We start from the raw sequence: 25556 nt of genomic DNA, 5'->3' as shown, positions 1-25556 counted from the left end.
AAAAATGAAGAAAATTACAATAAAACATCTAATACAGTTGAATCAGGGTGCCAAATATATATTAAAATGTGGACAATGGTTAATGATATATAAAGACATAAAGAAAACTATACATTTTCAAAAGTTGAAAGTAAGCTGGGAGCTCAGCTGGGGTTTTTGTCAGAACACTGACATATTGATCTGACAAATTGGTTATCTTCCTTACAACATGGTAGCCTCAGTGCAGCCGGACTTCTTACAAGATGACACAGAATTCCAAAGTGAGTCTTCTAGCAAGCTAAGTGGAGTCTTCATTTCCTTCCTCCAAAAGTTTATATGGAACCAAAAAAGACCTTGAATAGTCACAGCAATCTTGAAAAAGAAATAGAAAGTAGGAAGGATCACAATACCAGATAGCAGGTTATACTACAAAGCCATTGTAATCAAAACAGCCTGGTACTGGCACAAAAACAGGCATAGAGGTCAATGGAACAGAACAGAGAACCCAGAAATTGACCCAAGACATTATGTTAAATTAATATTTGACAAAGGAGGAAAGAGCATACAGTGGAGTAAAGACAGCCTCTTTAATAAATGGTGTTGGGAAAACTGGGCAGCTACATGCAAAAAAAATGAAACTAGACCACCAACTTACACCATACACAAGAAAAAAACCAAATGGATAAAAGACTTAAATGTGACTGGTGAATCCATAAAAATCCTAGAAGAAAATGTAAGCAACAAAATTTCAGACATCGCACACAGCAGAATTTTCACTGATACAATGCTTAAGGCAGGAGAAACAAAGGAAAAAAATAATATATGGGACTGCATCAAACTAACAACCTTCTGCACAGCAAAAAAAAAAAAAACAAGTATCAAAACGGAAAGAGAACCCACTATATTGAAGAACATAATTGCCAATTATATAACAGATAAGGGGTTAATTTCCAAAATATATAGAATACTCATACAACTCAACAGAAGGAAGACAAAGAACCCAATTTAAAACTGGGTAGAGGACCTAAATAGACACCTCTCTAAACAGAACATACAAATAGCCAAGAGACATGAAAAATGCTTAACATCACTAATCATCAGAGAGATGCAAATTAAAATGACTGAGGTATCACCTCACATCTGCCAGAATGGCTGCCATCAACAAATCATCAAACAACAAGCGCTGGCGAGGGTGTAGAGAAAAGGGGACTCTAGTACACTGCTGGTGGGAATGCAGACTCATGTAGCCACTATGGAAAATAATATGGTATTTCCTTAAAAAATTAAAAATTGATCTGCCATTTGGCCCAATGATTCCACTTCTAGGAATATATCCTAGGAAGCCTGAAACACCAAACAGAATATATATACCCCTATATTCATAGCAGCACTATTTATAATTGCTAAGATCTGGAAACAGCCCAGGTGTCCATCAATAGTTGAGTGGATAAAAAAGCTGTGGTACATATATATAATGGAATACTATGCAGCGGTAGGAAAAAAGATCTCTTATCCTTTGAGATGACATCGAGGGACCTAGAGAATATTATGCTTACTATGCTAAGTGAAACAAGCCAATCAGAGAAAGACAAATATCACATGATTGTTCTTATTTTTGGAATATAATGAACAATACAAGCTGATGAACAAAATAGAATCAGAGATATAGAATTAGGGTACAGACTGACAAACATCAGAAGAGGGGAATAGGGGAAGGGAATAGATAAACCACAGAATTTATGTGAATGGATTTATAATCAATGGACATAGACAACAATGCTGGGGGTGGGGTGGGATGGGAGGAGGGTGTCAGCAGGGGAAAAGGAGGAAACATCTATAACAAAAATAAATTAATTTTTTAAAAGTTTATTTGCTTAGTAAATCCATTCTTAGAAAATAAACTTAGAGGAGTAATTATGTATTTATGTGTGAGGATGTTTCCTAAAGCACAATTTCTGTACGAGAATGATATTTGAAGCATCTTTTAATAAAGGGAAATTAGGAATAGTCAACATGTCCAACAACAAACGACTGGTTAAGTAAACTATGAAACATGAATAGGATAAAAATTTTAAAGCTAATAACAAGTCTGGCTGGTGTGGCTCAGTGGTTGAGCATTGACTCATGCACCATAAGGTCACCAGATCGATTCCTGTTCCGGGCACATGCCTACTTTGTGGATCCAATCTCCAATAGGGGGCATGTAGGAGGCAGCTGATTGATATTCTCTCTCATTGACGTTTCTATCTCTCTCTAAAATCAATACAGAAAAAAAATTTTGTAAACCAATAACAGTATGCTTTACTGAAATAGAAACATGAAGACAATATGATGCTTCCTAAAGAAAGCAAGACATAAAACCACATAAAACATGATTCCAATTTGGTTTAAAATATATACATATTAAAATTCAGAAGCAAATACATCAACATGTTAACACCATTTATTTCTGTGGTACAATTATGGATGATTTTTATTTTCTCCTTTATTCTATCTAGTTTTCTTTTTATTTTCCCACAAGAAGCATACATTTCTTCAAAAAACAGGGAACAATAAAAATAATAAAAATAAACTTAAAAGATGTGATACTTAAAGGCTTCTCTTTGAGCAATTGCACAACAAAGACGAGTGCTCCAGTAAAGGCCCGAGGAAAAGCGGACGTCCCAGGACAAATGGCAGGATAAAAATGCAATATGGGGAACACAGAAACGAGTCAGACTGAATCAAAACAGAGACAATTCCCTTAGGTGGGTGGTTTTCTAAAAATTTGGCACAGTCACTTATCCATACTAGATCTTATCCAGAAGCATTAAAAACAAACAAACAAAAAATACAGAGCTGCTCTGGCTGAAGACAGAGACAGGCCCTGGAACTCTGCTGCCTGCCACTGTTGATCCCCATTGTCTGCCTTCCCTGCCCCGGGGTCTCTGCAGCAGGCTCTGTGGAAGCGTGCAACCCAAGACAGACAGTTTAAAAATGAAAAGAATCATCTTACATTAAGGTTTTTCATCAACCATTGTTTAATGAGGATGAACTGAAAATTACCATAATCTTCATGATTGACTACATACTACAATGTAAGAAAACATATGCAGTTCTCATGACAGTATAGGTTGGTTCACTAATGCTTCACAAAATCATTTGCCTGCTCTATTAAAAATATCATTTAGGATCATTCTAAGTATTAACATCTCTAAGTACTTGGCCTGGAAGGATTCTATCTGATCTTGCAAGTTATCCAGAGTAAGAAAAACAGAAAACATGTCAGTCCCTCTGAAAAGGGTTGTGGCACTGAGATGCTGGGTTAGTTTGGTTTGATCACCCTTGGCCATGCTTGACACCAAAAGGAAAAGAGTCCTCCTCTGTGCCTGGGCCTCACTGCAGCTTGGACAGGGACATATACCGATAGCTGCAATAAGAACATCAACCCAGCTAATCAGCATCAAATATGCTGAACCTAGCACCTGTAGCTGTGGTAAGCAGAGCCCAGAGACAGCTGAGGCATTTAGAAGGTCTTACTTATTGAATCTGGTTAAAATTTCTCAGAGGTTTCAACAGATTGCCTTTCCTCAATAAGATGCCAGAGGATACAGTGAAGGTGAATAGGGACATCTTGTCAGACTGTATAGAAAACTATAGCACAAAAACACATTCTAGAACTATGCTGCCCAGTGTGTAGCCAACAGCCACATGTGGCTTTAAGCTTTTAAAATGTGGCAAGTCTGAACTAAGATGTACTGTAAGTGTAAAGTGCACGCCAAGTTCAAAGATTTAGTATGGAGAAAGAATAAAATATATCATCAATAACTTTTTACATTGATTATATGTTGAAATGATATATTTTTTGGTATTTTAAGTAAAACATGTTACTAAAATAATTTTCATCTGTTATTCTTACTTTTATTTTTAATGTGAACTACAAGGAAATGTAAAATTGTTTATGTGGCTCACATTTATAGCTGGCATTGTATTTCCATGGGACTGTACTATTACAGAAAAAATAGAATTGGGACTAAAGTTATTAGTCCCTCTGGTTTTATTTGGGGTATTTTCCTTTTTGTGAGGAGAGGAGAGGATTCCTTGTTCTATAGATGAAGACAGAAAGAACAGCCCTGTCCTTTTGAGTCTTTGATGTTTCAATTGAGGATTGAGTTTCTTTGTAGAAGGAGGAAATGCCAGTTGCATTCCATAATAAAGGAGGAAAATGTGGAATAACTCAAAAAATGTACCCAGAATGTGTTTTCTGTTCACTTGCTGATGTTTAGCAACTGTGTTGAGTCTTTTGGTCAGTCTGATTCTGTCTTGTTGACAACATGAAAAGGAAAAAATTACCTGCACAGATATTTTAAAAGAAATATAATTTTTATTCAGGAATATGTTCTTTTATACTTAGGTCTAAACCTTTAGGCAGAATATTTTTCTTTGAAATTGAACCTTAATCTCCTGAAGCCTATGAACTCTTTTTTTTTTTTTTTTTTTAATCTCACCCAAGGACATTTTTCCATTTTTTTGTTCAGATAGAGTGGGAAGGAGGGAGATGAAGAGAGAGAGAGAAACATCAATGTGAAAGGGACACTTCGAGTGGCTGCCACCCGCACAACCAACCAGGGCCGGGGACAAAATGCAATCGAGGTATGCACCCTTAGCGGGAACCAAACCTGGGTCTTTCTGGACCGCAGGCCGATGCTCTAACCTCTGAACCAAACTGGCCAGGGCTGAATTCTAACATCACATTATATTATATATTTCTTCAAAACTTCTTCACCTATCGTTTAATATATTTTGACTATCTGGCTATCATAATAGTAGTTTCTAAGACAGAGTTGACATTACGCAGTTCCAACTTTCAACTTAGTATTTTCATTAATTTATTCAATGGATATTTACTGACCACTTAGTGTGTGCCAGGCACTCTTCCAGACATTAGGGAAGCAATGGGAATTAAAAACAAAATAAGATCACTGACCTAGAAATTAGAGTCCCATGTGGGAGGTGGACATTTATCAAATAATCACAAATTTAAGGAGAAGGAAGCAGAGTGAATTCAAAGCTCAAGTGAGAGCATGAGTTTTAGATAGAAGGAGGCACATCTCTTTGAAATATAAATATGTCCTGAATTCAAATAGCTACAAAACAAGCCAACATGTTTCATATAATGCAAGGAGAGCAAATGTAGCTGAAAAGCTTAATGTATGCCAGCTACATTACCTAGACATGACAATCACTCATTATCTGGACATGACCAATTACTCTAAGAAACATTTTATTTTAGAGAGTGGCCAGGACTTCGGAATAAATTCATTTATTAAAGCTGACTTTCAGGTTAGCTGGGGGCAGGCCCAGCCAGTAACAGTAGGAGATACTTGGCAACAGGCTTGTCATCACCATGAAGGAAATTTATTATGTATGAAGACTTAACTTCCATTTAGCAGAGATCCTTCATAAGATCTAGTTAATAAGGCAGGATACCATCGCAAAAACATGAGATAGAGCTCAAGACAGAGGTCTGGTGACTGGGCAAGTAGAATGTGTGGGAATGGGACATGGAAGGGAAGAGAGATGGTGATACTTAAGATACAAACCCAGTCATGAGAGTTTTGTTTTCAGAATCATCAGAAACAACTTGGACTTCTAGAACATTGTGGAAGGCCAGTGACCAGTGCTAACCATGATCTAGATACATTACTAAGTGTGATCAGTGCTAGAACACCATGACCCAGGTCAATCTGTCAGGGAATACTGTTTCTAAATTCCCTGGTTTGGAAGAGGAAGTTAAGACAGATAATGTCTAGTTTTTTTTTTTTCTGCTTTAAGTCAGTAGTGCACCCAAATAACTTGGATATACTTTAAGAACTACTACTTTAGATTCAAATATTTTTTAGATGTTTTTTGTATGTATGGTTGGGTGAGGGATTGGGTTCAAATATATGCTTCAGAAGAAACACTTTTCAATGATTTTGAGATACACCAACCTCTAGAAAAGTACGACTACTCTAGGAACTGGGGGAGAAAATGATTAGTGATCTGACCACCATAAAAACTTGGAAGGCAACACCAGATAGAAGAGATACAAATCATGATCATGAGCAAGTTTGTAAGATGATATTTGCAATAGGCTTTGAAAGAGAATCACTATTTGGAAGTTGGAGGTGACAAGAATGGTCAAAGCCATGTATAATAAATGTATAGTCACTTAAATTCATATAAAACTTGTATCATATGACATGATTATGTTTATAATATAAAATATACAATACAGTTTACTTTCTGTATATACATCAAGATGAAAAATATATTCCTTTTATTCCCTAAATGTAAATTCTCTAAACTTTCTATATCTTGCCTACCATGTTCACATGTATAGTAAAAATTATTCATCAAGTCATTCAAATGATTTTAAAGCCATTAGCGTAAATTTGGTTGACAGAGTTAGCACTAGTCAAATGATACTCTTTTCTTAGATGAGATTTTACATATAAAATGTGTCCAAAGACTTCTTATTAATGTGAAGGTTAGATGACTGGGGACGCTACCAGGCACCTGAGAGTGAAGATTTATACTGCTGCCACATCTAATTTCAACTTTCCCTGTCTCCATCCATGCACTGGTCAATAGCAAAGGGCACCAGTGGGTCCTTTGTCATGAGCCTCTTGCAAGGAGTATGGAAGCCAGAGGGAGAGGGGAAGAGGATGGGAGGGGAAAGGTATAATTAATCATGTTTCTAGCATCTATTGATGCTTTAACTCCTGCCCTACAAGCCTGTGCCAGACAACATGCTCTAGAAAACATGACAATATGGCTGAGTCACCTTGCCTTGACCTGCACGCCTCCCCATCTGGAGGAATCCTGCTCCTGGAGGCATTCTTTTCAACTGCAAGCCAACCAACAGAGTCTACCCCCACCCACCTCCCTTTCAGACTTCCATTCTCCAGGCCACTACGTATTTACCTTAATTACCACAGAGCCAGATGTGAGAAAAATGGGGAGAACTGCTATGCTCAAGCCCACTGAAATTATTCTTTCTAGCTATTTCTAAGCCTGCTCACGCTGCCTCATCTGTTCCTTCTCATGGAAACCATGATAAAGGCTCTTGCTCACAGTCATCTTTCCCTTTGCTCACAACTGACCCTGTTGCTTCCCTGTGTGCCCACCTCGCAGCCATGGTGTACATGTACTCCTCTTGATACCTGTGCTATAATCAACTACTTTTTCCAAGGCGATTGTCTCCTGATCTGTTGGCCTTACCAGATCTAAATAATAATAAATCCTATTAAAACAAAGATGAGGCAAAAAAAGGGAACAAGGAGGGCGGCATTGGCCAATGCTAGTTACCTGAGTTAAAAATCTGCATGTTTTGTCTATTTTTTTTACCACCAAAAAGGTAAGATGGTTGTCCCCCCTCAAAGTCCAGACAAGAAACAAGTGTTTGTTTGTGCTTATATGGAGACAACTAATTGAAGTTTAGTTAATAAGCAGGACAAATGAGAACAGGAAAAAAGGAGGAAAATAAAAACAAAGGGCAATGGCTACCAGGCTCAGCAAGTCCCGGTGTTTAGAAGAGCTACAGAAGCCGTCGGGAGTCGGGGTGGTGAAGAATAATCTATGTTGAGGTTTCTCCACTGGGAGAACTGGCCACTGGCGGTAGGGAGGTGTCCAAGAGAAGTACTCATGTCACATCTTACAGTACACATTCTTTTGACCCTTATAAGGGATCCAGGAAGAGCCCCTTCTCATAAACCTCCTCTCAATGTATAGGGATAGATAGTACCTCCCAGGGGAGTTTTCCAATAAAGCAGTTTTCCAGTCATACATACCTAAGTGATTACTGCTACTACCTGAAAGTTAAGCATCACTTGTGTTGTCTGTGCCCCTGGCTTCTCCCAAACTCTTCAATCATTACCAAGTTTCTCCTCAATGTGGCTGTGTGGGCCTCCCCTGTCCTAGCCAAAGACACCTGAGCCCCGCCCCACATTTCTGAACACCTGAAACAAATAACAGGATGTCTTCAGCAGTCCTCTCAATTCTGTGTTGTAGTACCCAACCCCCCACCCCTCCAAAAAAATCTTGGAATCACAGCAGTGTTTGGTTTCTGAGAAAATAAAATAAAATAAAACATACCTATGATAGAATTTATTAATTTTGTACTTATCATGTTTATTATCATATCATTTCCCAACCAGTAGAAAAACATCTTAATATTTAATAAGTAGTATGGCTGCACTGATGTGTACCCCTGAGTATAAGCCCTGGATTATCCTATTTAAGAGAAACAGACTCAGCACTACAAAGAAGAACAAACTTTCATAAACCTAACCAAAGAGATTTTAAATAAAAGATTCACATATACATATATACATACATATATACATAGACATATAAGCAAATCATGTGTCTATACACATACACACACACATGAACACCCACAACTAAACTGAAACTACTCTAAATGTACCCAGTATTTCTGAATATAGAAATCTCTTTCTTTTCACAGATTTGCAGTTTAGCAGTCCGGGTGGTAGAGGTTCTCCAGGCCAGCAAGCATGCTCTCCCTTGCAGCATGAAAGGCTCTTTGTTACAGTGTTCTTGTGCTACTTTTCAATTCAGTATGGTGCAGAATACCACAGTCATTCTTCACTCTATCACAAGTCAAAGAAAAGCAAAAGTTGCTTCAGAAAATTGGTAGAATTTGTAGAAAGGGAGAGGAGAATTTTTAATCATCTGTACATTGCAGTATTATTTTTTCTCTTATTTATAGACAAGTCAAGGTCATAGTTTCCAAAATAATGACAGTCTCTGTGAATACTAACATGCATTTTAAGATCCTCTACCTACAATTAAGTGCCGTCCTACAATTTCTTGGGGACCCCCAGACAACACTAGAAAAGGCTCCAGTTGTGTGAGTATCACAGCTGACAGTAGGGTAAGAGACATCTGTTCTTACTCCCCTGCCACACTTTATTTGGTAATAGTACAAGATGTACATTCGAGGAACTTCTCCACTCTTGTTCACAGTCCATGCAATTTAGGTGGACTAGCCTTACACCCTAGCTCTGGAAATGAGGCCATGACTCCAAGCCAAATAGATAACATTTAATCTTAGGACATTAACTGAAACTTTGTATCAAAGACTCTTCTAAAATTTCCAAATTGGAAAAACATATCTAAAGCTTTGGGTGAACACCCTTGCCATAACTTTGGAAAAGCTTCAGAATGAAGCCAGAACATATGGAAGAAAGCAGAATCAAAGATGGTAAAGTGGACATGGAGATGTGCCACTGAGGTTTCTCTCCAAGGAAGGACTGGCTGCTCAGCTATAGGGAGTGTATTCAGAGGATGGCCTCCAACTGTCAGCTTCTTCATTCTGTCTCAGCTACGGAGAGCTGCCTCACCTGAGGTCATGTCCTTCTACATCAGTGGATGGCCACGTTAGTTACTGAGCAAGGTCAGGCAAGGTCAGGCATTTTGGTCCATCTTGGGAAAGAATTCATGGTCAATATTTAATACAGAGCTTTCGTCAGGCTTGGCCAAGATTCTGCAGGGCCTGCATCTGTGTTTAACTCCCCGCTCTGCTGTTTCCTCAGCAGGTGTTGATCCCTAATAAACGGCTTACATTCTCAGCTCCACCTCAGCATCTGATTCTGGGAAACCCTACCTGTGATAGATGGAGAAAAACAAAACAAAACAAAACAAAAAAAAACATATAACTGATAAATTATTTTAAAAAACAGCTATGACTGAAATAAACTATCTCTTTGGAATTCCAGCAGATTGAGCCAATAAAGTCTCTTGTAATGGAAAGGTTCTTAAAACAAACAAACAAAAAGCCCAGTTATAAACATTATAGCACAAAGATTTCTGATATAATTCTAGATGTACTTGGATAGCTCTAGTTTTTGCCTTTCTAACTACCAACTCTCTCACTCTCCTTAAACTCATAGTATAATTCATTTTAATCTTCTCGGATTTATAAGAAATAATGTCTTGCCACTTAAATTACTAAAGACTACTTAAATCATTAATGGAAGAGGACTTGAGTCTAGAAATTTCTTATTCCAAATCTTATTATGTGCAGCAAGGAAAATCCTTATTTAAGAAAGGGAACTGAGCCTGGCTGGTGTGGCTCAGTGGTTGAGCATTGACGCATGCACCAAGAGGTCATGGTTCAATTCCCTGTCAAGGCACATGCCCAGGTTGTGGGCCGTATCACCAGTTTGGGGCATGAAGAAGGCTACCAATCAATATTCTCTCTCATTGATATTTCTGTCTCTTTTTCCCTCTCCCTTCCTCTCACTCCCTCTCCCTTCCTCTCTCTCTAAAATCAATAAAGAAAAAAAAATTAAGAGAGGAAGAAAGGAGAGTGAATTTGTCCCTAATGTAAAGAACCAAACCAATATGTTCAGCCATAGGGAGCCAGGAAAGGCATTGGGGGAGGAAATTAAATTATGAGCTAACATTCAACCATAATTTATATTTACTTACAGCCATAGCTCTTGCCTAGGTCTTTCCTCTCTGTCCTATGTGGCCTCATTCGGTTAAGTGAAAATTTTATAGTTCCCCCAAACATTTTCTTACCTCATTTTTTTTTTCTTTGTTGACTTTAGAGAGAGAGAGGAAGAAAGAGGGAGAGAGAGATACAAACATCAATGAGAGAGAACATCAATTGGCCCCCTCCTACATGCTCCCTTCTGGGGATTTGGCCCATAAACCTGGGCATGTGCTCTGACCAGGAATCTAACCTGGTGACCTCTTGGTACATGTGTCAATGCTCAACCACTGAGTCACACTGGCCAGGCTTCTTACCTCTTTTTCTATTAAAAATCTAATTATGTAACACAATGCTATACTCTGCCATTTTCTATATAGTCTTCACCTTAATACCGTCCTTGATGAGGGAAGGCCCTACTCTGAGCACTAAACATTAGAGGACCCCAGTGGGCTCTCTTTCAACTACCTTCTCCCAATGGGGAAGTGGTGTCTGCAGCATCTAGAGACATGCTTATACTTTCCTTCACAGAGGACACTACAGGCAAGTTCCAGGGTCCACAGAATTTAATGGTCCCTGCACAGGCCACTTTCTCTAGTCATGTCCCATAACTGCCAGCTGCATTATTAGAGGGTAATAATTCTAGGCCCAAGGAGATGGCAAGGAAGTGGTTGTTTGTGAAGAGTGAGGTCAGAGATTATAAAAATAGGCTGAGACTGAAAAGAAAAAGGAATGTGCTGGGCATCAGAAACCAGCATGGAATTCTAAGGAATTCCAGAATTCTACATTGGAACTGGGCTAAGAGATGAAAGATAATTTAAAAAAATCATTCCATTATTCCTGTTTGCTTCTTCTAAATAATTGAATTTCCTTGCTTTTTTCATCTCTAAGTATTTGAAGTCACAGCAGTAGAGAAAGTCAGCATGGTAAATTCTCCTGAAAGAAATCAGATGTAAGAGATTCAAGATAATGGCAGAGTAGGTGGATCTTACACTCACCTGCTCCCGAGACTAAATTGGAAAGTCAACTAAATAAAACGATAATCACTCTGAATAACCAACTGAAAACTAGCCAAAAAGGTGTCTTATAATCAAAGAAATATAGAAGAAGCCACATTGAGACTGGTAAGAAAGATGAAGACATAGAAAGGTCTGGCTCCACTCCCATGGGTGGGGGCTGAGGTCCTGAAGGGTTATCTCAGCTGCAGGAAATTTCCTCTGAGAAGCGTGGGCCTAAATCTCAGGACAGGTTCTCCAGCCCAGAGCACCAGAGCTGGGAAGAGGCACCCATATAATATCTGACTATGAAAAGCAAAAAAAAAGACACCCTCTTAAAGGGCCAATGCACAAAATTTTATTCACAGCCACTCATCCTGGGCTCCATGGAGGGAGGGCGGTGCAGACTTAAGTTGCCTGAGGAGATTCTGGAATTTGAGGTGCTAAGGAGAAGGCTGGAGGGACAGCCACCAGGATCCCTGTTCTGAGTCACTCACAAATATTGCAGTCCCATCTTTCTTGAGCAGAGCAATCTCCTTGACCAGCATCAGCCTGGGGTAAAGCAATTACCCCACTCTCTGGAATCCCTCTTGCCTATGGATCTTAAGTCCTGCTGAGGAGTCTGCAGCATAGGTGGGGTATAGAAGTCTGGGTAGACTCAGGGGGTGTCGGTGACTGCCTTTGGGGAAGGGCCATTCTCACTGCTTTCTTGTGAACCTGACTGACACTTCCCCCTCATGGGAGATCTGATAGAAACACCATCCCAGCTTCAGGAAGACCTCTGGGCTCAGGAAGCCCCATCCACCTGACTACTAAGAGCTGTGACCTGCCAAGGTTAAGTGCAAAATCTGGGACAGAGTCAGTCGTGTGGCTCTGGGGTGGGGAATCACACTCACCACCAACCTTGAAGTCTGAACTGCATCTCCCCCTCATGGAAAATCCACTAGCCCCATCCTCTTTATTCTGCAAGTGACTGAGCCTTTTCATTGGCTGAGCTTAACAGGTAGCAGGCAGGCAGAAGCAGGCAGAGGTGGATCCAGGGGTGCCTTGGAATGTTTGCTGAGCTGCCCCGGGCCTGGTGTTGATAAAAGCCAGACTTGGAGCACATCCTGGTGCTTCCCATGTGCAGTTAAACCCAGCAGAGACCTACACAAACTGTGGATTGCATGTGGCTTCAAACTGGATGCAAAGGGTAAGACACAGATAACATTTGTCATTGGCCTACACTAGAGACCCTACCAAGAAGCCTAGAACCAACACACTCCTGGCCAGCTTCAGACAACATCAGAGCAAAATCCAAGAAACTGCACATATAGCATATCTAAAGGAAGACTGCAACAGGCACTAAACCCTGCCCAGACAAATTCTCCTTTTTTCTGTTTTATGCTTTTATTCTCTTCTATTTCTTTTCTTATTTATTTTTTTCCTTTTCTTTTAATTTTTTTTTAAATCCTCACCAGAGGATATTTTTATATTGATTGTCAGATAGAGTGGGAGGGAGGGAGAGAGAGAAAGGGAAACATCGATATGAGAGAGACACATCAACTGGTTGTCTCCTGCATGACCCTGACGAGAGCCAAGGACCAAACCACAACCAAGGTATGTGTCCTTGACTGGAATTGAACCTGAGGTTCTTTGGTCCATGGGCCGATGCTCCAACTGCTCAGCCAAACTGGCCAAGGCATCTTTTTTTTTCTTATTCTTATTTTTCTCTTATTCTTTTTTCCTTCTTCTTCTTTGTTTTGTTTTGTTTGTTTGTTTCTTTTTTTTTTTTTTTTGTCAGCAACTGCACAGCAGTTAGCATGCCATGGTTGGGCTTGAGCCTCACAGTCAGCCAGCCTGAGGGTTGATTCCACATACAAACAGGACAATAGCAATCAAGACCCAATTACAAGCCATGGCCTGTTTGGCTCAGTGATTAGAGAGTTGGCCCTCAGACCAAACGGTCACAGGTTCAATTCTGGTCAAGAGCAAGTACCTGGGTTTCAGGTTCAATTCCTGGCCCCAACCAGGGTCTTGCGGGTGTCAATCAGTTGATGTGTTTCCCTCACATTGATGTTTCTCTCTGTCTCCCTCCATTCCACTCTATCTAAAAAAATCAATGAAAAAAATATCCTCGAGTGAGGATTAACAACAACAACAACAAAAAGACCCACTACAACAGGAAGGTCCACAAAACCAACACAAAAAATATTCCCAGAGCACTCAGTTCAGAAAATCAAGAAAACTATATTTCTGGGTTCCACAGGACACCTACCCCACAAAGACAGGAAACATAGCAGATCTATCTCATACATTGAAATAAACACAAAGAGATAGCCAAAATGGGGAGACAAAGAAAACAAGCCACAAATGTAAGAGCAGAAGGAATCTCCAGATTGAGAGCTAAATGAAATGGATGCAAGCAATTTATCAGATATAGAATTCAAAGTAATGGTTATAAGGATACTCATGGAACTTAGCAATAACTACAACAACATGCAAAAGGACATGCAAACTATGAAAAAGAACCTGTCTAAAATAAACAATACCATTTCTGACATCAAGAATACACTGGAAGGAATAAAAAGTAGGTTGGATGAAGCAGTGAATTAAATCAGCGATTTGGAAGACAACATAGAAAAAAAAGACCCAATCAGAGCAGCAAAAATAAAGAAGAATGGGGATAGAATAAGGAAACTATGGGACAACTTGAAACATAGCAACATCCATGTCATAGGGATACAAGAAGAAGAGAGAGAGAGCAAGGAATCAAGAACCTATTTAAAGAAATAATGACAGGAAACTTCTTTAACTGGTGAAGGAAAATTACACAAAAGTCCAGGAACCACAGAGTTCCAAATAAGAAGAACCCAAAGAGGTCCACACTAAGAACATCATAATTAAAATAGCAAATGTAAAAGAAAGAATCTTAAAAGCAGCAAGAAACAAGCTGTTACTCACCTACAAGGGAGCTTTCATATGACTGTCAGCTGATTTATCAACAGAAACATTTCAGGCCAGAAGTGATTGGCATGAAATATTCAAAATGATCAAAAGAAAAGACCTAAAACCAACTCTACTTTACTCAGCAAGGCTATTATTTAAAATTGGAGAAGTCCAGCCAGTGTTACCCAGTGGATTGAGCATTATCCCATGGACTAAGAGGTACCGGTTCAATTCTTGGTCAGGGTACATGCCTGGGTTGCAGGCTTGATCCCCAGTAGGGGACATGCAAGAGGCAGACAATCAATGTTTCTCAGAACAATGTTTCTATCTCTCCCTCCCTTCCTTTCTCTCTTAAAAAAAAATCAATAAAAACAACCCAAGCCTATCTGTCAATTAATGTTTGATAAAGGAGGCAAGAACACACAATAGGGTAAAGACAGTCTCTTCAATAAATGGTGCTTGAAAAATTAGACAGGTACATGCAAGAAAAATAAAACTAAACCATCAACTTATACTATATACATGAATAAACTCAAGATGGAAAAAAAATTAAATGTAAGTCATAAAACTATAAAAATCTGAGACGAAAACATAGGCAGTAAAATCTCAGATATCCCTCAGAGCAATATTTTTGCTGATATGTCTTCTAGGGCAAGGGAAATAAAGAAAAAAATAAATAAATTAGACTACATCAAACCACAAAACTTCTGCAAAACAAAAGAAACCATCAACAAAATGAAAAGTGATCCCACTGTATGGGAGAATACATCTGATAAGTGATTAATTAGCAAAATATATAAAGAGCTTATACAACTCAACACTAAGAAGACAAACAACCCAATTAAAAAATGGGCAAAGGATCTGAATAGACACTTCGCCAAAGAGGACATACAGATAGCCAATAGACATATGAAAAATGCTCAAAGTCACTAATTATCAGAGAAATAAACATTAAAACCACACAGAGATATCACTTCATACCTTCCAGAATGACTATCATCAATAAATTAACAAACAAGTGCTGGCAAGGATGTGGAGATAAAGAAACCTTAGGTGGGAATGTAGACTGGTGTAGCCACTATGGAAAACAGTTTGGAGTTTCCTCAAAAAAGTAAAAATAAAACTACTTTTGACCCAGCTATCCCACTTCTGGAAATACATACTAAGAATACCAAAATACCATTCAGAAAGAATATATGCACCCCTATGTTAATAGTAGCATTGTTTAACAGCCAAGATCTGGAAACAGCCCAAGTGCCCATCAGTAGATGAGTGGATAAAAAAGCTGGACAGGGGTAAAAAAGGAGAAACATCTGTAACAAAAAAAAATTAAAATAAATAAATAAATAAATAAAGTATCTTAAAGGGATGACAATTTTCAGTAATCCAAAGCATGTCTTTTTTTTTCTAAATGAATAAATAAAAATAAGTACTTAAAAAAAAAAAAAGCTGGACATTTGCACAGTGGAATACTACGTGTCCATAAAAAAAAGAAGAAAAAAAAAAAGGGACTCTGACCTTTTGCAACAGCATGGATAGACTTTGAAAGTATTATGCTAAGTGAAATAAGCCAGTCAGTGAAGGACAAATACCATCTGATTTCACTTACATGTGGAATCTAACGAACAAAATAAACTGACTAACTAAATAGGAACAGAGGCTTGGACACACGGAAAAGACTGACAGCTTTTCGAGGGAAGGGGAGAGGGGAGATCTGTATGAAAGAGGTGAAGGGATTAGCCAAAGTACTTATATGCATAATCCATAGACACAGACAATAGTGTAGTGCTAACCAGAGGGAAGGGGGAAGGGGTCAAATGGGGAAACCACTAATAGTGTCCACAATGAAAATAAAGTAAAAAGAGAAAAAGAAATCATAGGCCTAAGGAAACCTTATTCTGTGTAGATTCATAACGTTAACTTGAATATATCCTTGTTAATAACTAGAAAATTTTTATTTGTTCTGTCTCCTAAGCTAATGCAACAGAGTGTCCATTGAGTGCCAACTATATTATTGAGCACTTATTATGTTAGCCATCAAAAATTCAAATAATTAAGACATTTTTTCTGCTCTTGAGGCATTCATAATCTAGTGTTTATAGTATTTGTTTTTAGTGTAGTGTTTATGTGTGTGACAGAGTCTGCAAAACAATGGTTATAATAATATGAAATTATGAGTGATTGATTATTAATTAGCCATGATTTATAATAACTGAATTTGGAGGAGGTAGGTGGAAAGAGCTGGCAGGGGAGAAAATGAATCTTAGATGGTTTTAAAACAAAAGTAGCAGTGTTTAAAACAACATGCTGTGTTCAAGGAATACCAAGTTTCTATTTTACTAAATCTTCAGCTCTTAGGGGTTGAAAGGGACATAATAAAAACTAGCAAAAGAAAAGGAAGAGTCAAGTCATGGAAGACTTTGGCTGCTCATGTATAATAAGTCATTGAGATTTTACCCTACCAACTGAGAAAAGAAAGAGTTTTATACAGGAGAGAGACATGATCATATTTAAATTTTAGAAAGATCATTTGAGGACAGAGGTGGAGCCAAGGCAAGACTGATTCAAGAAGGTAAGGTGACCAATAATTGTTGCCAAACTGGTACACTTTCAGACAGAAAAAGAGCACTATGATCATCTCATCCCAAAAATAGACATGAACTGAAACGGTCCCAACAAAACTGGGATGTATGTTTACCATAATTTCAGGGGATTTAAGGGCACAGGAACCATTTATAAAGTTTCTGAAAAGATCTAAGTCGGTGACAAAGAAGCCTGAAGGAAAGCAATGTCAGAGGGGTTAAAAAGGAGGGATGAATTTCAGAGATTGAAGATAAAACCAGGAATCTTTGATCTACTGGTTATGAAGGATGAAGACCTGAAGACTTCTGTTTTTAGCTCTAACAGTTTTAAAATTTAGAATCTGTCCTTACAAAATGGAAAAAAAAAAACAACTGAACAAACTGAAAAAACAATGACTTTTCTTGGATCCAGACAACTAAAGCCACAAGGCAAACCACCACCTTTGAATCTGGTGAGACAGGAGAATCCAGAGTCACAGCTAAGATATGTTTACCTTGGAAGGAAGCCTCTGGAACCATAAACTAGCAGGAACACTTAAATGATAATTTGGGTGAATTACTAGAGACCAAGTGTGGGCTAGCATGGCAGTGAGAAACTCCTTAGGGGCACGGTCTTAGGAACACTCCCCCACACACACACACTTTTATGAGTTCCACCCAGATATCACATCAGGTTCTTTTCGTGAGAAGTTAAGAAAATCCCCTGTGGTTCAGGGGTGGGGATGGGGGTGCGGGGCAGGGAGCATTCATCTGAAATAAGTGCAGAGCCTCAGAGTGTTCTCCGTAACAGAGGCCTATTCCAGAGGAAAAGACTTTATCAGAGCCTTTTTAACCTGTGGAAAGGACATTGCCCAACCCCCACCCCAACTCTTAGCACTCTAACTTTTCTGTCTCTTATAATAAGAGGAAAAATCTGAAGAAACAGTTGTGAAGGTCACATACAAGGAATTCAGGCTTACTAAAGAAAGGACTGATAACTGTTTATAAGAATATAGAATGCATCTGACCGGTGCAACTCAGTGGTTGAGCATCGACCCATGCACCAAGAGGCTGCTGGTTCGATTCTTGGTCAGGACACATGCCCAGGTTGTGGACCCAATCCCCAGTGGGGGGCATGCAGGAAGTGGCCAGACTTCTCTCTCATCGATGTTTCTATCTCCCTCTCCCTTCCTCTCTCTCTAAAATCAATAAAGGAGGGGGGGGGAGAATATAGAATGCTTTCTTTTTCCATATTTACTTCAATTCTTATTATCCAATACATTATAGCTTTCCCTGCCCCCAAAGAAAATAATTTTTAAAAATACAATACATGCTAAAAGGCAAGAAAAAGTAGTTTGAAGAGACAAAGGAAGCATTAGAATTAGACCTAGATATTGCAGACAATTTGGAGTTATCAGATGGAATTTACAATGACTGTGGTTCATATGTTAAAAAGCTCTAATGATAAAAGTAGGTAGCAAATTAGAACAGTTTGATCACATAAGCAGAGAGTTGAAAACGCTAAGAAAAAAAATCAAAAGGAAATTCTAAAAATAAAGAAAAACACTGTAACAGACATAAAGGAATGCCTTTGATGGACCCATCGATATATCTGGATATGATTAAGGAGAGAATCAGTGAGCTTAAAGATAAATAAATAGAAACCTCTCAAACTAAAATGCAAAGAGAAAAAGAATTAAAAAAATACAAGAGAACAGTGTGATAATTTCAAAAGATGCAGCATAATTAGAACACTAGAGAAGAACAGAGAAATATTTGAAGTAATAATGGCTGAGAATTTTCCAAAATTAAGGGCAGACACCAAGCCGCGGCTCCAAGAAGCTCAGAGAACACCAAGCAAGGTAAATACAAAAACATTTACACTTAGGCATATCATGTTCCACTGAAAAATATATATACACATTTTTTTTTAATGATAAAGAGAAAACTTTAAAAAAAAAAAAAGCAGAATGAAAAATTAAGAGTAATTCTCAGGCATCTGGTATGGGTGGTATCTATGCAACAGGGAAAACAGACTAGAAAAACTTGCATCTTGAATTCAGCCCCGAATGATTTCTCTTATCGCTGTAGCCTCCACAGCACCTGCTAGCACCCAGGCCGGGACCTCTTCACTCTAGACCTGGGCTTTTACACCAATGTTTTAGGTATCACTCCAGAATTAATTTTCTCCTTTCCCTTCTCTTGTACAGTTTTAGTATTGCCTCATACACTTTTAAAAAATAATAGTACTCCTAGATTGTAATGTTTTACACTGTCTCTGGTTTTTTAGTCTCTTGGATACCTAAACATTTTGAAATAATAAGGTAATCCAGTTTCTTTTTGTTTTTCTTTTTCTTTATTTTTTATTTTTATTTTTTAGCATTGTGGTTTCACTGCAGAAAACTAAGGGGTTGAAAACAGTATAAGGAAAACAAAAATCATCCATAATCCTACAGTCCAGAGTTAACTACTAGTTATGTAGCTTTCCAGTATTTTTCTCATCTAAACAGCCATACCTCTCATGTCTCTGGGTCTATACATATGCTGTTCTATACACCTGGAATGTCCTTCCCCCACTGAGATACTTTCAGGAACAGTAGCCAAGCAAAGTGAACCAGAAAGAGCTGTATAACCTTGGCACATAATGCAGGGCATCTGTATGGCCTAATATGTGGATATATCAGCAAGAATACCAGCAACAGTACACAAGCACTGCCCTTATGCTGCTTACTATCATTACGTACCAGGAAGCAACCAAGGCAGAAGGAATCTAATCAGACACTGTTTTCTCTCTCTCCGCCTGGATCCATCTCTCTAGAATAAAGAAACCCCGATTCCAGAAGAGCAACCAGTCCCGGAGCCTTGCTTCACCTGCACTCCATTAGGGCCGACGAAAATCAGAATACACAAGACGCCCTAATTGGATCATCCACGATAAGTCATTATGATTCTGCTATACATCTTTCTGACTCTGGGCCTCGCCCCTGGTTGCCCACTCATTCTTGCCGCCTTCTCTCCTTTGCTTCTGGAATCCTCCCATCTGTTTCGTACCCTGAATTTGACCCAACGCCTCCTCTATAAGGCCAACTCCACATTTGCGCCTGACTGTTGGGTCTGCCTATACCTGTCCTCCTCAGCCTACTCTGCCATATGTGTGGGTCCACCACCTATATGTGTCTCCCCACTAACTGGACCGGCACCTGCACCTTGGTATATCTCACCCCCAACATCAATATAGTCCCCCAGGACGCCTCCCTGCCTGTTCCCGACGTCACCCTGATAAAGAGCACAACGCATTCGGGAAAGGCGAGATCAATCTTGGAGCACCTGGTTCAATTCCAACTGGGCACACTGGGTTTTACCGCTTATGGGTCCTCTAACTCTCCTTTTTCTAGCCCTAGCCTTCGGACCCTGTCTCCTGCGACTGCTCTCCTCCCTACTACAAAACCGACTGAAGGCCCTCACCAGCCAGACGGTGCACGAGATCATGATGCTAAGCCATTATCAACCTCTCACCAGTCCCCAGGCCATCGGACACTCTCTACTTAGTGTTAGACTACAGACAAACCCTCACACTCATTTCTTTGAACTAAGTTCCTAGGGTTCTTGGAAAATTTTATTTGGAGTAGGAGGGAAGAACTTAAAGAGAGATATTGTTGTTTTTACTGTTGTTGTTGTTGTTTTGTTATTTCTAAAAAGAAGTGTAGAGGAAGAAGTGATGGATTAGGAGAGGGGGTGGAGATGATTCTATTACACCCATATCTGTGTCCCGACCTTTGAAACAGGTCATGCTAACCCCTGGTCTATGCATGCTCCTCATTCTAGTCTACTGTGCTCCAATGGAGCAGGAACTGTGCGTCCCCTGTCGGATACATTCCTAAAAGCCAAACGACTACTCCATCAACACTTAAGCTAACTGAATTATTATCTTGCTCTACTTTGAAAGTCAAAACTAATTTTTCACTATTTCTCAATACAATTACCAGCTTATAAACTAAAGAAAATTGGGACACTTCCTCCTTTTCTTCAGATGCTTAGTCATTCATTAATCTGGGCTAACTTTTTTGTTACTTTTGAAGTTATAAAAGAAAATACATAGCTCTTCATTAAACAGATTCACCAAATAGCACTTCAGTTACAAACAAAACCAATATTATGACAAGTTGTGATATACAAGAATGCCCAATCAATGCCAATAGTTGCAATTTTAAAAGATCTCTTTCATGACACTGGCTGATAAATATTTAAAGGTATTCACCTGTCTTGCAAATGGACAATTGTCTCTTCAACGGCATTTATATATATATATATTTAAAAAAAAATATATATATATATAATTTTTAAAATATTGTAACTATCAATATGGAAGAAAAAAAACACAGGGTATTAAAGCCCTTCAATGGAACTTAACTGTTTTTTATTGAATTTTCCCAACTGTATTGCCTTTTTGTAAGCTGTCACCTTCAAGGCTATCACTGTATAATGGATACTTCTTTCTCAGAAAAGTTTTTTCAAACAGCTAAGATTTATATGGTGTATTCAGTCATACATAAAAAAAACAAAAAAATCATTCTGCACAAGAAAAGCAACTTCTGTGATGGCTGAGGAAAGAGAAAAGCCTCTCCGTGTTCCTTCGAAACAGCAACATTGCATAAGACAAAAAGAAGAAAACATCTATTTTATTTTGAAGTAGGCCTCCAAAGAACTTGCCTGATGGGATTATACAGAGTCCAGTTTGGACTGAGAGTTGCGTAAACTTGAAGTGCCACTGCAAGGGAGGGGGTGGGGAGGGGCAGTCCGGTGTGAGAGGGCTGGGCAATGCTGACAGCCTCAGGGGCTGCATTCAGCTTCTTGAATGAACAAAGGCGGGGCCAGGTCCACACGCTTAAGTGGAGGGAGAATGAATAAAGAAAATGTCTGATATTCAAGAGCCAACTCTCAACTGGGCTTCAGGTTTGGCCGTTTTGGTTTTCAGGGGCCCAAGAATCTAAAAGTGTTTGAGAAAATATATATATTTCTATTGGAATGTGGCTGGCTCTTTGCTCATTGGGTCTCAATCTTCAATCTAATTGGAAGGGGGGAAAATGCAAGTGATGAGAGAGAAACATATCACTGTGAAGAAAGTTTTATTCCTTTGTTTCTTGTATAAATTTGGATTGTAATCGAGGTCAAAATTGACCTGGAAAGTATCAGGATGGCAGAAAAAGTCCCTGTGTGTGTGTGTGGGGGGGGGGGGGGCATGGTGATGGTTGTGCTCCTGATTTTGTTTACACCATTGTCCACAAACAACATCTTGTTCAAAGTCCTGCCTAAGTCTGTCTCTGCCGTGAGACTTTTCCAGACAGCCTTAGCCTAAAGGGATCTTCCCAGTTCACAGCTCTTACCACTGATAATGCTCATCCGGCACGAAATACTTGTTATCTATAATTATTATTTGGGTATGTTAGATTTGACGTGACTATGAAATGCTCTAGTAAAGAATTTCGGTGGGAAAATGAAAGCATGGATCTGTCATTCAAAGAAAAGTCCAGTGTAGAGATATAAACGTGGAAATCCTCAGAAAATACGTGGTGACTAAAACCAGAAGTATAAAACAGAGTACATACATTAAAAAAAAAAAAAAAAAAAGGAAAGGATAGTGTTTGAAGAGAATTCTGAAGAACACCATTACTTAAGAAGTATAGAGTAGAAAAATTAGTGAAAGAGAATTTTAAGATGTCAGAAAGGAAGAGAGAACATTGCTTTTTCTGTGCTTTGAGTTTCCCCAAAGAGAGAGGGAAGACTTGTCTAACTGGTGATTTTAGTATTTTTCAGGACACTTAACACAATTCTTTGCAGATAGTATGCCGAATATTTATTTAGTGTAAAAGAGAGCATGGCCATATCAGTCTGCATTCCTACCAACAATGTACTAGAGTCCCCTTTCCTCCACATCCTGGCCAGCACTTGTTTGATGATTTGTTGATGGCAGCCATTCTGGCAGGTGTGAAGTGATATTTCAGTCATTTTAATTTGCATCTCTCCGATGATTAGTGACATTGAACATATTTTCATGTGTCTCTTGGCCATCTGTATGTCCTCTAGGGAGAGGTGTCTATCGAGGTCCTCTGCCCTTTTTCTCTTTGCTTTTTTTGTTTGTTTCTTTTTTTGCATTTATTCTCAGATACAGCAGGATGGAGGGGAGAGAGAGAGAGAGAGAAACATCGATGTGAGAGAGATACATCGAGTGGCTGCCACCCATATGACCCCAACCTGGGCGGGTGCAAACTGCAACCAAGGTACATGCTCTTAGCAGGAACTGAACCCCGGACTCTCTGGTCTGCAGGTCGATGCTCTGACCTCTGAGCCAAACCAGCCAGGACCCTCTGCCCATTTTTTAATTGGGTTGTTTGTCTTCCTTGTGTTGAGTTGTATGAGTATTTTATATATTTTGGAAATTAACCCCTTACCTGATATATCATTTGCAAATATGTTCTCCCATACAGTGGGTTTCCTTTTCATTTTGATGCTGGTTTCTTTTGCTGTACAGATGCTTTTTAGTTTGATGTAGTCCCATTTATTAATTTGTTCCTTTTTACTCTTGCCCTAGGTGATGTATGGTGTTCCCTCAAAAAATTAAAAATAGAACTGCCATTTGACCTTCTGATCCCACTTCTAGGAATATATCTTAAGTATCCCAAAACACCAGTCAGAAAGAATATATGTTTCCGTATGTTCATAGCAGTGCTATTTACAATAGCTAAATTCTGGAAACAGCTCAAGTGTCCAGTAGATGAGTGGATAAAAAAGCTGTGGTACATTTACACAATGGAATACTATGCAGCTATAAGAAAGAAAGATCTCTCATTCTTTGACATGGCATAGAGGTACCTGAAGAGTATTATACTTAGTGAAATAAGTCAATCAGAGAAAGACAAGAATCATATGATCTCATTTATTTGTGGACTATAATGAACAAAATAAGCTGATAAATAAAATAGTTCCGGAGACATGGAAGTAGGGAACAGACTGACAAACCTCAGAGGAAAGAGGGGGTGGGCATGGGAAGAGATAAACCAAAGAGCTTATATGCATAAATGCAAACCAATAGACACAGACACCAGTGTGGTGAAGGCAGGGGTGGGAGGTGGACCGCAGTGGGGAGGAGAGCCTCAATAGGGGAAAAAAGGAGAAAATCTGTAATACCTACAGCAATAAAGATAACAAAAAAAAAAAAGAAATCGTGGAATAAATTCCCATAAATTTGCTCTTGTTTTCCTTTGTATTGTTATTTTCTTAACAAAACAAAACAAACAAGCAATCTAGAGCCCCTCCTGTTCTGGTATATTTATCCTCTCTCTTAGAAGACAGTGGCAGCCGTGAGCCCATTAGTGGCAGACTCTCACCTCTAGGGGGAGCTCAAGGAGAGGCATACTGGATAAAGGTTTAGTCTAAAACCTTATTGGGTCATGGTAGCAGTGGATTGAGTTTCGGTGAATTATGAAGGGATTAGAAGGAATTAGCCTCCACAGGGCTGAATATTTAGTTCTTTTGAAATCACACCTTTTTAAAGATTTCACAAGACAGGAAGCAGATTTTGCTTTGACTCTCACTTGGAAAATTGTCCCAACCTGGAAAAACTAAACAAAACACTGGTGTTGATTTCATGGGTTAAAAATAATGACCAAAGGATTACATGTAACTGGTCACTGACATGTTTGTCTGCTCAGGGTATGTAACTGTGAGTATCTGTGTGTGTGCATATGTGCATCTGTGTGTGTGTTTTCAACAATTTGAACAACTCCGAAACAGGCAGATTACTCCCCCACAGCCTCCACCATTCCAGTCATCTGACATCTGGCTCACTTCACAGATTTTTGTTATCTTTTTGGTCGCTATAGCATTTGAGTTTGCAAATACTGTTTAAATTTGTAAAAGTACATCTTTATAGTTTAAACTCTCATAGTTAAGAACTGAGTGTTTAGTATCTCATAAATTCCTGCATTTCCCATCAGGAAAAAAAAATATGTCAGTTATTTTCTCTGCAGATATGTTTTGCTTTATATAGAGGAGCTTAGCAGGATAAACAGAGGATCCTGTGCACAGGCCACGAAATTTGCCACAGTCTGTCCTAACTCTATTGCTTTGGGGTTCATATACTACTTATTGTAGCCATTTCAGCCCAGCTGAAATCAGGGGAGCATTCCGCTTAAAGAGAACAAGTGTGAATTCTCTTATGGATTGTGAGTCATTGTTTTGTATTGTCTCCAAAAAATTCAATAAAAAAGACAAATAAGATCTGAAAACAAAGTGTCCAGTACTACGTGTTAGTCAAACCTTGTTTTCCTTGCGCTTGAAAAGGAAATAAAGAATACTGAAGCAAAAGCCCGTCTCTATAGTTCTACGATCATAGCCGAGGCAGGACATCCAACACAAATGAGCATTCCAAAGCAGAAGGGGTTATGAACCTCCACAAAGCAGCCACACTACCACTGAGCTGCGTTCCCTAACGTGAAAAGTTCTTCTTCTTTCCTTAAAGATCTCACCATGGGTAACTGGGAAAACAGGGTAGAAAAAAAGGTCTTCCACATGGTAAACTACATGTCTGATGCATATTTTGCAAGCTCAGTA

This window comes from Molossus molossus, unplaced genomic scaffold (genome assembly GCF_014108415.1).
Source record: "Molossus molossus isolate mMolMol1 unplaced genomic scaffold, mMolMol1.p scaffold_m16_p_8, whole genome shotgun sequence".
In the NCBI taxonomy this organism is placed as follows: Eukaryota; Metazoa; Chordata; class Mammalia; order Chiroptera; family Molossidae; genus Molossus; species Molossus molossus.
This window is presented reverse-complemented; position numbering follows the sequence as displayed.